Consider the following 14,570-nt stretch of genomic DNA (forward strand, 5'->3'; position numbering starts at 1 on the left):
AGAAGTCTACTCCAAGCCTCAGCTGAAGACCCGCATGAGTGGCCATGCCTGAAGGCTTTGCAGCTCCTCTGAGCCACCTCTGTCTTTCCTGCCTGGAAGGAGGTCAGTGAACTTCAGGATGCATATACATCCTTCCAGGTCCGGTGGCTGCAGAAGAGTTAGAGGCAGCAAGTGCCAGTGGCTTCAGAAGCCAGGGGATTTCCAGCTGCCAACCCTCTTGAACTTCTTTTGCTGTTGCCTGCTGCTGCCAGGCCTGACTGAGAAGGGGCCTGGTTTTCTTTCATTTTTGGCCAACATCTGAAAGGCTAAAGATTTTTTCTGTTGCTCTTTGGATAACTCTGTTGATGTTAAAGTCTACTCTTGTGAAACTTTTTCCATTTCCCCAGGAAATATTTTGTGCTAATATATTCTTATCCTTTCCTTATTGATTTTATCTGCAATGCCTTTTGCCAAGTCTAATTTTTAGAGCCTTACGTTTATTGTCTTAGGTTGCAGTTGTTAAGTGTTTTGCTGGGCTTCTTGTTTTTTCCATGATGCACAGTGCACTTCTTTCAAACAAGGCACAGCTAAGAGGGGTCTGTTATTTCTGTCTAAGTCAGGCTGTCGGTATGGGCTAGCAGAAAAAGTGAACGAATATGAGACAGGGCACCTTCCTACATGCTTACATCAGGGGAGCTGAGGCCTAAAGAAAGCTGAATGGTGCCTAATTAGTTAAGATAAGAAGGAAATGAGAAGGGGACACATGGGAAGCCCTAAGCGGTGACTGTTCGCTCATGCTTCTGACTATGTGGGTTCAAGCATTAGTAAACCATTTTGTACTAACAAGTCATTTAGTTACAAATATCTTTTATTTTAGGAGCATCCTGGATGTTGGACTTGCAGGTTTGTCACCTGTTAATGTCTCTGAACTTTCCAGAGCTCTGTGATGGCGCAGGATAGGGTCACCCTGGGGACAGTGGGTCTCTGAATGCCCCCAAGTGTCAGGGCATGTTGCAGTGTCTCCTCCCTGCATCTCTTCTGCATTGGTCACTTGTTTGCTTTGCAGACATCAGCCCACGTGCTTGTCCCATTTTTTTAAGGCCTAACTCCTGAAAGCTGTAAGCTCTTGTTGCAAAAGCAGATGTCTTCTCTGCCAGGCGCATGCCTCATCTGCAAGTTAGACCTGCTGAGAAATGCCTTTTAAGTCAACTTGTGGAATATTATCACCTGCGCAGAGCTGTGGGCATCCACTGGAGAGCCCTTGCTGGGCTGCTGGCTTGCTCCCACCAGCAATGCTGGCTCGGCAGACCCTGCCTCCTATTCACTCGCAGGGATGAAACCACCAGCTGCCTCCTTTCATGCTGTTCGTGTGGATAATAACCCAGCTCTGACAACAAGAACAACTCTGTGTGGGCTAAGTGAATGCCTGACATGAGCAGCAATGAGCAAAATTGGTGGTGGGGTGGCTGCCCCAGCAAAGCACCAGGAGCAATGAGGAGCCCTGTCCAGGAAAACATGGATGCTGGGGAGGGAGGGAGCTTGGCCAGAGACACTGAGACACTGAGTGACTCAGTGTGTGCCATGTAAAGGATGTTCAGTTTGTAGGGATATGGAAAGACTTGTTTTCCCAAGGACTCAGGGAGGTGTTATCACAGCAGAGCTGTGATGATAGCCACTTTCCCAGAATATTTGGAGCGAAAGATAGCCTGAATATTTAAATATTATTGATATTAGCAATCTCCAGAGCCTGTTTGATTTGCAAGGGCCTATCACCCAGCCCCAGTCTGCCTTTGATGTGCATTCCTGCATATGCACGAACCACATTCATTTCCTTTTGCAGTGTTTTCATTTGCTGCTAGCAAGTCTCGGCCCCTCAGACAGGCCTGTGGCTATTCAAACTGTGTCAGTAGTTTTCATATCACTGCAAGTCTTAAACAAACTCTGCATACCACCATTTAACCATGGTCCAGAGAGTTTTAAATTCCCACATGAAGGCTTATGGCTTCTCTTCATAAACTACCCACCATCATCACTGCAACTGCCCAGAATATTTGCCTGAAAATTGAGTCCTTGCCAGCACCCACTGTGGAGTCCCACTTTCTAACTCTGTGTATAAAACAGGGCTTCCCTGTCTGAAAGAGGTATCGAAGGGTGCCACCAGAGCACATGACAGGAGGAATAAAATGGGGTACAACTCAAATATATTCTGAAGATGCTCTTAAGCTGTACAGATTTGCATGTGGCAAAGTTAGCTGGAGGCAGTCTTAACAAAGAAGTATGTCCATGGAACACTTCCACAAGAAACATCCCTGTAAAAACTAACATGTATGGGAAACAAAGCAGTTCTCTGTCATCCTGCTGTCCCCTATGCTGCTTCTACTTGTGCCATTTTTGTGTTGTTATATGATGCTCATAGCAGAATGACAATAATCAACCCACCAGGGCATTACTGTTTCTCAGGGTGCACCACTATGCCTTCAGAAGGTGGTGACATGAAAAGACAGGCAAACATATTGCAGCCATTGTCTGTTACCAAGGATGTAGAGCGGATCAGCTGAAACTGGAGAAAAGCAGAACTAACAGAAGTAGACAGTAGGGTATGCAACAAAACAGGCTGGGACCAAAGCCAGGGTGGAAGTGTGGACAAGACAGGCCCATGGTTGAAGGCCAGGTCATGATTCAAAACATAAAACCATGAGCCTTGATCATGGTGCATCCAGCTGGAACACAGTGGTGCAGTCTGGAGTCACAAAAATGTCGGGAAACTTAAAAAGCAAGGAGGGTAGGGAAGAGACTGAGTGACTGGAGCAGGGTAAACAGGTGGATTGGGAGTGGTCACCAATGCTTCTGAGGAGCCCTTGGGTATCCCGCCTGTCCCACAAGTGCTGGGCCAGGAGGGTGCAGGTTTCCCACAGAACCTGGGTCATATCTGCAAGGCCCAGGCAGATGGCAATGACATAGCCCTTCCTAGTTTGTCAGTGTGGGATCTTGTGACATTATCCTCTGGCGTTCAAGATGTGTTTAACTATAAAGCCATCATGACCATGGATAATAACTAATGGGGGAGGAAAATGAAGAGGATGTGAGCAAACAGAAAAGGATTAAGCAGTGAAGCACTACAGTTTTTCTTGGACTCTTGCAGTGCTGGGCAAAAATGCATCAGTGCATTAACCGAAAACAGGTTCAGATAACAGTGGCAAGCATGTCTGTGGTTTGAGGACTTCCAACACTTAGCTGTCAGCTGAAAAATGAAGGGCCTTCAGGGAGAAGCAATGCAGGTGTTCTTGCCAGAGTTTCTTGGCATAGTGGTTGATCACCTTTGCTTCACCAGAGATTCAAGTGGAGCCAGTAAGTGCAGAGTGGAAGTAGGGAAGAAACTCTTGGCTGACAAAGAAGCACCCTGGAAAGTGAAGGCACGGAGGGCATTGTCCTGAGCAAGCATGGCCAGGATTACCACAACACTTTGGTGAGGTTTGAGAAGGCAGTGGTGTTACCTGACACTGATTTCCATTGCAGGGGACTAAATGACAGGGTGATGTAGAGGGATTTGAAAATGATGTTTAGAAGTCTAAGGATTTACCACTAGGTATAAGAAATGAGTGTGGACCTCAGCTTGAAATTACCCTGAATGACACTGGAACCAGATGCTCTAAATGGCAGCGAGCAGTGGGGGACCCCTGCATGGAGCCATCTGTCTCTGGGGGGTCCTGGTCACCAGGTGCAGTCTTGTGAGCAAGGCAGCTCAGAGACGATTTCTGAAGGCAGGATCAGTGATGTCTGGAAGGAACTAACTGCTGTGGACTTCTGTGGATTGGTGTGACCTTAGGTACTACATGAGTTGATAGATACTCGCACCTCGGGTTCATACATCTGGCCACCAGAAATTGCCCATGTTCCAGTATTTCCAACACAGTTTGTACCTCCAGGATGAAATATCACTGTTTTGGGACAGAGCAGCCTTCAAGCCTTAATTTAAATCCAAGGTAGCCGATGTGTCTGTCAAGGCAGGGCAGACCTGTACTAGGATTTTTACTGGAACTATCTTGCTAGCATAATTCCAGCAGAACAACCTCTATAAATTACACATTTTTTCACTGTTGTAACTGGGAGGTCTCAGAACAGTATAAGCTGCATTTGCCCTTTACTGAGCATCTGCCTTGCTGTTTTGATTTCTTGGCTGATAAGGAAGTTACACAAATCTAAACACTGAGGAGAAGAAGGACCATGCCGCCTGTTGCTTTGACAGCACAGCCTTAACTGCAGAGTTAGAGGCATCTGAGCCCACAAAGAGGAGCTCTGCTGGGTTTCAGTGTGTATGTGTAGGGATGAGGTGATCATCTACTTCAGCTGCTCCAAAGCAAACTGCAATTCCCTGGAACATTTATTCTCCATTTTAGAGAGTACAGGTAGAGGGGTCACTCACTTGAAAAGCTTTTGATGAACCTGTAACATACATCAAAAAGGAAGCACGCATTTTTTAATTAGCTGGAGCAGCAGCCAAGCTCCCAGTATCACAGATCCAGGAAAGGGATCTCTATGATCTCTTGGAAGATGTTATGCAGAAATACCATGACTGTCACTTTGTTTGGAAAACAAAGAAAGATTACTTTGACAAAGAAGTCCCAGGGCAAAGGAAATGGAGGATCACTCTAGTTTTCCAAGAAAAGAGGTGATTATTGTGTCTGGTTACTATATATCAATCTAATGATAAAACATTATGGATAAAATTCTGGAACATCACTGGAGCATTTAAAGACATTTGGGTATTTCAAGATACTAAAACATCCATTGTTGATATAGAATATGGTCTTCCATTCACCGCCCTGATGGATGTAGATGTGTTCCCTGAAAGCCAACTTAAATTTAAGATCAGTGCTTCCTGCTACCTTTGAAATACTTCATTTCTGAGGAGTGGGGGATATAAACCTCCAGATTTGACTTGATTCAGAATCCTGTTGCCTACAGAAATGGCAAAAGTCTGGACTTGCCCTTTGTGAAGTATGAACTTCACCTTTCACTAGCACAATCCAGAGTATCCCTGGATACACCAGCAAAGAGCATTATGGGCTTGTTCATAGAGAGAGGGCAAAAAATATGCCTTTAGTGTTGTTAAGTCAGTAGAACCACATGATGCTATATGGTAGCATTAGTCCAAGATTTGGCAGAATACCTGCAATGCTCCCCTACCTTGCTAAATAACGTTTTGGTTTGTGTCCTAACTCAGGTACTTTATCAGGTGTTTGACTGTGATGATGGTATGTCAGTTAGTAAAGAATAACAGCAGCTGTATCAGGAGAAGTTGAAAGGATGAAACTCCTCACGTTTCAGGATCTGTCACTACTTGTAGGACACGTGAGGACACTGAGGGCAGCTTTACAATCATGCCACTTAACAGCAGTACACAGGGAGTGGAAAGGATTCTTCTTGGCTAACCAGACCAGGCATAGCAGAGACAAGAGGAAACTGATTAATAAAAAGGATATAAAAAGGGAGCTTAGAATTCCCTGCAACAACAGTGAAAAAAAACCGTCAAGGATGAGGAAGTTCAATGATAGAAAATTAAATTCATTCTTTAGGCAGGAGTGGAGGTATCTCCAAGAATGGATGTAATGACAAAGATGACAACATTTGCAAGAGGGGTTACCTGACAGCAGGTATTTATGTATAAGGCCCCATCTGATGTGACTGATGGAACAGAGCACCTGTGGGCAAGAGTTAATACTGAAGGTGGACAAGACGTGCAAAAAGGCAGATGCTGGCATGGGAAGGGGAACAGAAACATGTTATCGAGAGAAGAAAACAAACCGTGAGGAAGAAAAAATAAAAGAAAAAAGTTTATCCAAGAGTACAAAGAGCAAATAAAACAGGAGGGAGGCTGTAGTTGACTGAAGAATAGAAGAGCAACCATCTCCACCAAAAAAAAAAAAAAGAGTAGGATAAAAAAGATACAATCTGAAGAAATTGAGCTGAGAACTGGTGGCAGACCATCAGTGTATGTCTTAGCCGTCAAAATGAAGCAGCAGAACTTACATGTTTAGGATGTAGCGAGTCAAATGGGTGCAAGAATGTAAACATACTCTAAATGTCCATGTTCAGTTTGAAGAAAAAAACTCTACTGGAGCTTAGATGTTCCTAGATGTTCTAGCCAGAATACACTTTCAAAAAGTTACTGAACAAACAAAAGCAATACAGTTTTAGACTTGACTTCAGTAAGTGGAAGGAAACTACAGAATGCCTGTATTAAATATAAAATAAAGTTATTTATATAACTTTAGCAAAAATATTAAAAGTTTATATTTTCTGGAGAGGCTACCAAAGATAAACAAAAAATACAAGTACTAAAACATGAGCTTTGGTAATATAACAAAAAATGGTGAAGTTGCCTGAACTGAAAAGCTCAGAGAACTGAATGAGGAGTAATTTTGGTACTTCTTTAAGTCAAAGATGCAAAACCTACTTGTAGGGAGAGACAAACTTACAGAGAAGCACTCCAGATTTAATTGGCTCAGTATCCTCTCAAAGAAGACATTAGGAATAGTCCTTAAAATACAAACAAGTTCTTATGATCAAATAAAGCTGTGGTCCTTAAAGAATACAAACAATTTTTTCTGAGCAAATAAAACTATGTTTTGTGCATCATGATGTGCAAAGATAAAGCAAGAATAACCCAAAAATCAGAATTTAGATGCAGCAATGGAAATTTAATAAAAAAAAAATAAAATCAATGTTATAATAAAGAAAAAAAAACAACAGGGAAAGAAGAAGTGGAGCCACAACAGAGCAAAGACTGATTAGCTGAAAGGTTCAATTAATACTTTGTCTTAGTTTACAATAAGAAGAATAAAAAAAAGCATGGAAACAAACAAGGCAACTATAGGAAATTATTGCATTTGAGTCATAAACAGATCTTCAAGTACTCAATAATAGGCTTTCATCTCCTAAATTCTAGTGGAATTAGTTACATGCAACCACAGTTTTGGTAGCAAGATAAAAATGGTGTGATTGTGAGTAGAGAACAGCAAAATACGATGCCTCTGTTTCAGAAAGGAAAAGATAGTGTTCTGGTCCAGGACCAGTACTCTGACTTCAGGAGTAGGCATGGCTTTAAAGAACAAGCAGAACTGAAATGAAAGAATAATTAAAGACATGAAAATAATTGCTGAATGGGATAAAAGACACATGGGTTTACAAAGTTTAATTATCCCAGACTGACAGAAAAATTAATTTCCCCTGAAAAAGAAATACAACAGATTTAATCCCACTGAGTGTCAGCTGATATTTTGATACATTGTCAAATGGGAAATGGTTAATATAACTGAGGAACACAGAGGATAGAAGGGGGATTAAAAATGATACTAGGGTTTCACAAAGAGAAGGTAAAACCAGACGACATTGAAAAGGAAATAATGGCTAAAGAGCATTGTTAGAGTTTGTCAAAGATCAGTCTTGGTTTCATCTAATTAAATATTTTCCTTTGGGACTTCAGCAAGGAATGTAATTTTTCCAATGACATTTGCTAGGGACACAAGTAGTCTGTAATGGTCAACACAATGCAGCACCAGAGTATCACAAAGGAGTAAGAGGTGACCTTGAGAAATAAGTAAATAAGAAATAAGAAATAGAAATGGGTTGAAAGTTAGTAAGGGCACCATCACTTGGGGATCAAAAATAATTTCTGCTGTATCTGAAACAACAGATGGGAACAGCTTGGCAGGGAGAAGCCAACTATACTAGTGTGGTGTTGGATGAGCGTGAACCACTGCTGCAACACAGCCATGAGAAAAACAAATATGTGCCTAGCGTGCATCAGAGGAAATAACAGAAAACTATGAATATTGGCCTCCAAGACACTGCAAGGTCTTATCTGAAATGCTGCCGACATTCCTGGTCATCCCCTGTGAGGAAGGATTACTTGAAACAAGAGTAGATGCAGACAGTGTCCAGACTGATGGACACTATCTTACAGGAGGGACTGGAGCCTGCTTAGCAGGGAAAAGGAATACAAAGGGTTTCTAGAAATACATCAGCAAAAAGTAAACACCAGGGCAAGAAAAATAGTTATATAAGGGGAAGTGGCATAAGATGGAAATCTAAACTAGTTACAAACAACGTTAGCATAGATGATAGAATTTGGTTTTTAGGATTCAGGAGAGCAAAACTGTGGCGCATCCTCCCAGCAGGAGCAGTGGAACAAGAAATTTGCCTGATATCAACATGCAGCAGGTTCGCTGCATAGGAGATGCACCCAGTGGGGCTGCCTGAGAAGCAGCAGACTGCGCTTGGGGGTCCCTTGTGCCCCTGGAGGAGGTGAAGGCAGGCCCCTGTTTCTTGTGGCCTGACCAACCATGGTTCCTGCATCTGAGCTATCAGCCTGATTTAACTAGAGCTCTGCGGGTCTCCCTATCCTTGAATTAAATGTTGCATGTGTGGAAATCTGAAAGTGCTCATCTTCTGCATCTTTCAGTGCCTCTCACTCTGCTTCTGCTTTAGCAGCACAATTCATTCCTCCCATTTGGACAAGAAGCTCTCTACATCAATCTGGCTGTTAAGCTTTATATGTTATTATATTATTATAATATAATATATATATGATAATGAAAATAATTATAATATATCTGTGATATTATAATATCACTGCTGGACATGCATCATTGACACTATTCCACAGTGGAGGAACACATAATGTGCTCCCTTTTTGGGACTGCCTGTTCTCTTAACTCCCAGGAACATGTGTTCCCCTTATAGACTATACAGTACCAACTTCTTGCGGTGGAAGGTTATCTCTAAATTACAGAAAAATCATATTTTCACAGGTCATGCATTATATAGTAAAGCTATAAGGTGTACATAGGTTTACAATGTATTTTCCTGATAACAATAAATGTCTACAGTAGTACAGTGAGTGAAGTATAACAAAAACAGCCTGCAGTTTGTGTCTAAATGAAACAAAGCATAAAGCAGATAAAGTGCTACCATCATGTTGTCATAGACATGTGATTAGGAGAACTACTTAGTTTGAAAGTTACAAAATCCTTTTGAAGTCTAAGCTTGGATGAAGCTAATCTGCACAGGAAGCAATCATTTTTCTTTGTATACCACTGTTGTTCTTCCATTTCAGCTCCCTTAGAGTTTGTGCCTTTTTAAGCAAATAGGCTGCTGGGCTGTGGGAAACTGGGCACCTATATATTCGTCATCTTTCACAGTGATGGATGAAATCCAGAAGCCTTGGGTTTGCTTTAGTGCCCAGTACAGAGCACTGGACCTCAAGAGTCAGATGTTCATGTTTTATGTTCACTGCAAATGTATGAATAACTTGGGATTTACTGAGCCCAGGATTTAGGAAAAAAAGAAAAAAAGAAGAGAAAATCAGTGCTTATGGTGGAGAATATAGGGCATGAGAGGAAGCAGGTGAATTGCAGCTAGCAGGGAAAACTTGGATAGCAACTAAAGGAAAAGTAGCTGAAGAAGTGTAGAGGAATGAAGCTGGGTTAATTAACATTGATAACATACAGCTGTGGGCTGGCTTCAGGGGCGGTGGGTTGGCAGATGTGGATAAGGTGCAGCTGTGGCTGGTTCTGTTAAGGGACTGGGCAGCCAGTGAAGAGGGAGCAGCCAAGGAAGAGAGAGGAGGAAGAAGCAGAGAGAAGAGAGAGAATGCCTGCCCTGGGTGAGGAGGGACAAGGAGAAGGCAGCAGAGGGACTGGCATGAAGAGTATGTTGGAATGAGATGGTAAAAGACTTTGTTGCAGCCGGCTAGTTTGGAGAGTGCTGTGACAAAGAAGCAGAGAAGGGAAAAGAAATGGAGGAAGCAGAGCAAGAAAGGCATATGAAAACAGGAGAGGTGGTGTAGTTGTGCAAGGAGAAAAGAGCTCACCTGCTGGAGCTGGATGGGAAGGGAAACAAGGCACAAAATTACAGAAATTTTCAGAAGTGGTTTGCTGACTGTGCAAAGCAAGTGCTAAACTTAAAGCACATTCAGGTGCATTCAGGATCATAGAATCTACAATCATTAAGGTTGGAAAAAACAATTAAGATCATTGAGTCCAGCTGTAAGCCCGACACTGCCAAGTCCACCATTAATCACGTTCCTAAGTGCCACATCTACATGTCACTTTGAGAGATGGTGACTTAAGGATTTCCCTGGACAGCCTGTTCCGATGATTGACAACCCTTTCAGTGAATAAATTTTTCCTAATATCCAATCTAAGCTGTTTCCTCTTGTCCTGTCACTTGGTATCTGGGAGAAGAGACCGATTCCCCCCCTGCCTACAGCCTCCTCTCAGGCAGCTGCAGAGAGCAACAAGGTCCCTCCTGAGCCTCCTCCTCTCCAGGCTAAATAACCCCATTTCTTTCAGCCGCTCCTACAAGACCTGTGCTCCAGACCCTTCACCAGCTCCTTTGCCCTTCTCTGGACACGCTCCAGCACCTCAATGTCCCTCTTGCAGCGAGGGGCCCAAACCTGAACCCAGAATTCGAGGTGTGACCTCACCAGTGCTGAGTACAGGGGGATGATCACCGCCCTGGTCCTGCTGGCCACACTGCTTCTAATACAAGTCACAATGCTGTTGGACTTCTTGGCCACCTGGGCACACTGCTGGATAATAGGTTAAAATTAAGCATAAATGTAATTTCTGTTATGATTCCCATCTTGGAACAGAAGACAGATTAAGAACAGGGAAAGGGTGCTACACCTTGAACACCCAGGTGACCACCTGATTTGCAATGGACTTTGTAATAGCAAACACCTTCAGAGCAGGAGCTCATTTACTCACCCCTCCACCTTTTCCCTTTCCATGAACTCAGAAAGAAAAGAAAGTGTCAGGAGAAGGTATCCAGAGCTGCCTGGTGTCCAGGGGCTAAGCAGGCACTTCAGACGTGCTGAGGATGTGATTCATGCTGATGCCTTCACTGCATTTTGTGATTTCCTCCTTTCTTCCAGTCTCTGTTTTGGTACAGTCCCTAGAGCAGTGTGGGAACCAGAACATATGTTTTGGGGAATTTCTTTCTCTAATTGGAACAGAGCACAAAACGAAATTTTCACAAAGCAAATGACACTGGTGAAAACTCACCAGTTCAAATGAATATTTTACATTGACTTTTGCATTTCCAATAAGAAAAAAAACCCTATATTTTGAAAAAGATTATCCTGAAGTAGAAGAAAAACACTGCATTTTTAAAACTGACAGTTGAAATTTTAAAATAATAACAATAATAATAATAAAACCCTAGACTGAAATATTCCATCCTCCTTAAAGACTTCTGGAGGTTTTCCTTTTCCAAAATAAAATGCTCTTGACATACCCATGTTTCCACGGAAAGTTTCAGTTCTGACATGAATGGCATTGTTTGACTGAAAAAAACAGTCTTCCACTGGAAAAAATCTGACTAGTTCTTGTGTGGCCATCCACACCCCTTTCTTTCTCCTCAATATCTTTTTCCAGTCTTGATCAGTTAGTCCTCTGGCAAAAAAGCTCTGCCTGCTGGAAAAAGGAGCAGAGAGAACGTTTGCTGCTGTTCTACTCATTGCTGTGAATACCCTCTGCTTTTTCACATCAACCCTTTCCCCACCAAGACCTTGCAGAATGTAGGTTTTCAGGGCAGCCACCGCTTCCCTCTCTGCAGGACCAGTATAACGGGGCAGGGTCAAACCACAAACCCCATCGTAACACCCCACCAGAGGAGACACCTTGCTGTGGGCAATGGTAGTACCCCAGCTGGGGCAAGCAGGCTCTTAATAAACACAGGTCCTTAATAAACACGGTTACATTTTGTAGCGCTGCATGTTTGCTTTTCTGTTCTCTCAGCTGCCTTGGACCTGAGTAATATTGAGTAAGTGCTGATTACTGACAATTAAAGGAGTTCTGTGTGCAAATAGCACTGATAACACAGGCTTTAGGCAGGTGCTGGCATTTTTTTTAACTGCTCCTGCACCACGTGAGGAGGATTTCTAGGAACAGCCAAGGTGGTTGAGTGTAAGCTCTGCACACAGCTATGTCAAGGAAAAGAGTTATTGCACATAGCAGGTCTTGGTTTCCAGTGCTCTAAGTGCACCATTAGTTCCACATCATCCCCAGACAGGTGAGTTCATGGCTCCAGCAGCGCTGGTGCAGGGCCTGAGAAAGATTTGTTGCTGTTACTTGAGTTTGTTAACAGAGCACTTGGGCAGCACTGGAGGACAGGGCTATTCCAGTAAACACAATGGAAAAATTGTCTGTGGCACAGAGCTGCATCCCAAGGAGCCGAGGGAGGGAGGGGAGAGCGTGCCAGCCGAGTGCCCCTGTGTGACTCTTAGACCATCTTCAACTGTGCATTAAAGCACAAGCTTGTTTTAAAACATCTATTACAGAAAAGTTAAACACAGCTAAACATCACTCAAAGCCCAGCTACCATTTGGCTTTGGGTAATGCTGACATTAAGAGGAGGGTCTGGATTGGGGTGGGATATCTTGCCACGGTACCCAGCCCAGCCCAGCAAGCCATCCTACAAACTGCTCCAGCTGCAGCATGGGATGGACGGTGGGCAACTGCCCCGACAAGAGGGCTGCTCTGCAGTGGCAGGAGGGAGCAGCAAGCTGTAAATCTCCCTGAGTGGAAAGAGCAAACACCATGACGTAGGCTGGAGCTTGGCTGGAAGCTGTAAACGCTGCCTTCGTAAACCCTTGTGGAACTACTGCTGGCATGGCTGAACTGTGGCTGTGAACTGCTGTAGAGATGACAAGCCCCGACAGAAATATTTATGTGCCTGTAGCTGCTTAAAATCAAAAAAGCTGTTCAGCAATTGACTTGTGGGTCTATCCAAAAATATGAGCAGAAGGGTCTCTTATTCCTCAAATATTTCAAAATTAGCAGGTTCTATCTTTGCCAAAATAAATCTTTAAAGCTTTATAATACTTATTCTCATAATTTGAGTCTTTGATGTGACATCTGTCCTTGAGTCCATGTTTAGAAAGGAAGGCTAAGAAACACATCTGAATAAAGCAAAGCTTCAGAAAGCACCATGTCATGCCAAGCAGTGTCACCACTCAAGGACCAGTGTCACACCACAGGCATCCCTTTGAGGCAGCACTCTCTCTCCTCCAGGCACCAGAGGTACCATTCCCACCAGAGCTTTTGATTTCTGCAGAGCTCCCAGGGCCACATGCCCTGAAAGTGTCCCTGATTTGAACCTCAGGGATGCTACAACCCAACCGGAGTGAGCAGGATCTTTCTTTGTCACCGATGGTCTCCTCCAAGAAGTTCTGGGCACCTGCACTGTGGAACGGGGATCAGTATTTTTCCTTAACCATCTTCAACGAGGGGAAGGAGAAGAAGTTGTTGTTAGGACTTAAACGTGGCTACTTCAGAGGTGATATTTCTCTAGCTCCTGATAGGCAATAAACGTTACCTATAAAAGAGACAACATTGACACCAAGGAGGCAGAGCCTGAGGTGTTACAGACTGATCAGTAGCCCTCAGCAGCCAATACTGGGCTTTGGTGTTTGAACCCAATTTCAAGTCTGAACCACGTGTGTCTGTCCCCATCACTTGCAATGACACAGCAGCAGCACAGCACGGAGGTAAAGCCCATGGGGCTTCTCTGCACACATGGCTGCTGGCAGGAACATTCACCAGAGGAGAGGCAAGAAGCGTGCTCTGCAAATCCTTCTCTTTACACAAGTGTTTCTTTCCTTGTGTCAATGGAAATGTTATCACCACCAGCAACAGCAGCAGAGCCAGAGGTCTCTTTTGTTTGTAATCTCTGCTGAGCAGATGAATCATTGCTGCACACCATCAGATCATTTCTGTTTTCTAACACTCTGCTCATTTCATTACAAAAATCCAGCCTTGAGTGGAGTAAATTAATTTGTCTTTTTCTTGTCCTCACATTCTTTTGATATTTGGAATGTGATTTCCATGTAAAAACAGAAATCTGTGCCTGGGGCCAGTTAGCATCAGGCCGTAGGCTGTGTCCAGCACCACTTTCTGGGCACCAGCCACTATTCCGTAGATGGGCTCCTTTGGAACAGACCTCTTAGTTATCCAGTTCACATCCTGTCATCACTGGCTTGCTGTTTCATCCTGCTGCAAAACAAGGTAGTTCTGGAAAGTTTAAGCCCAGTCCTGTCTGTCTAATGTCAAGTTTAAAGCTCCCCTGGCCTTTTTTGTGAGTTCACCTGGGTACACCCTGCCCGAAGGCTGCAATGTGCATCAGCTCAGGCAGCTCAGCAACTGCCTTCAGATCAGGAGATGACTCTGTCTCAGTGGTGCTGTGCTCTGTCACCATACAAAAATCTCCAGAGGATGCACTAAAATGAAAAGCATGTGTAATTATCCATTGTATTGTCTAACCATACCAATCTGAAAAAGAGCAAAGAACCTCAGGCCGACCAAGAGCAACAGGGTTCCTCCCCAGACTTCACAATGAGGCTGAAATTGTACCCATCCACCATGTGTGCAGAGGAAAGTATTCTCTGTAGGAGCTCCAAACAAAGAGAAACTGTTGCTGGGATAAACCCAATGAACATAAAGTAGCTCATCCTCTGGTGTGAGTCTTCTAAGATATCACGCTGAAATTTCTGCTGTCTTTCTAGTTTGCTTTTCAGTCTTTGGAAC

Source organism: Falco peregrinus, chromosome 3 (genome assembly GCF_023634155.1).
Source record: "Falco peregrinus isolate bFalPer1 chromosome 3, bFalPer1.pri, whole genome shotgun sequence".
NCBI lineage: Eukaryota > Metazoa > Chordata > Aves > Falconiformes > Falconidae > Falco > Falco peregrinus.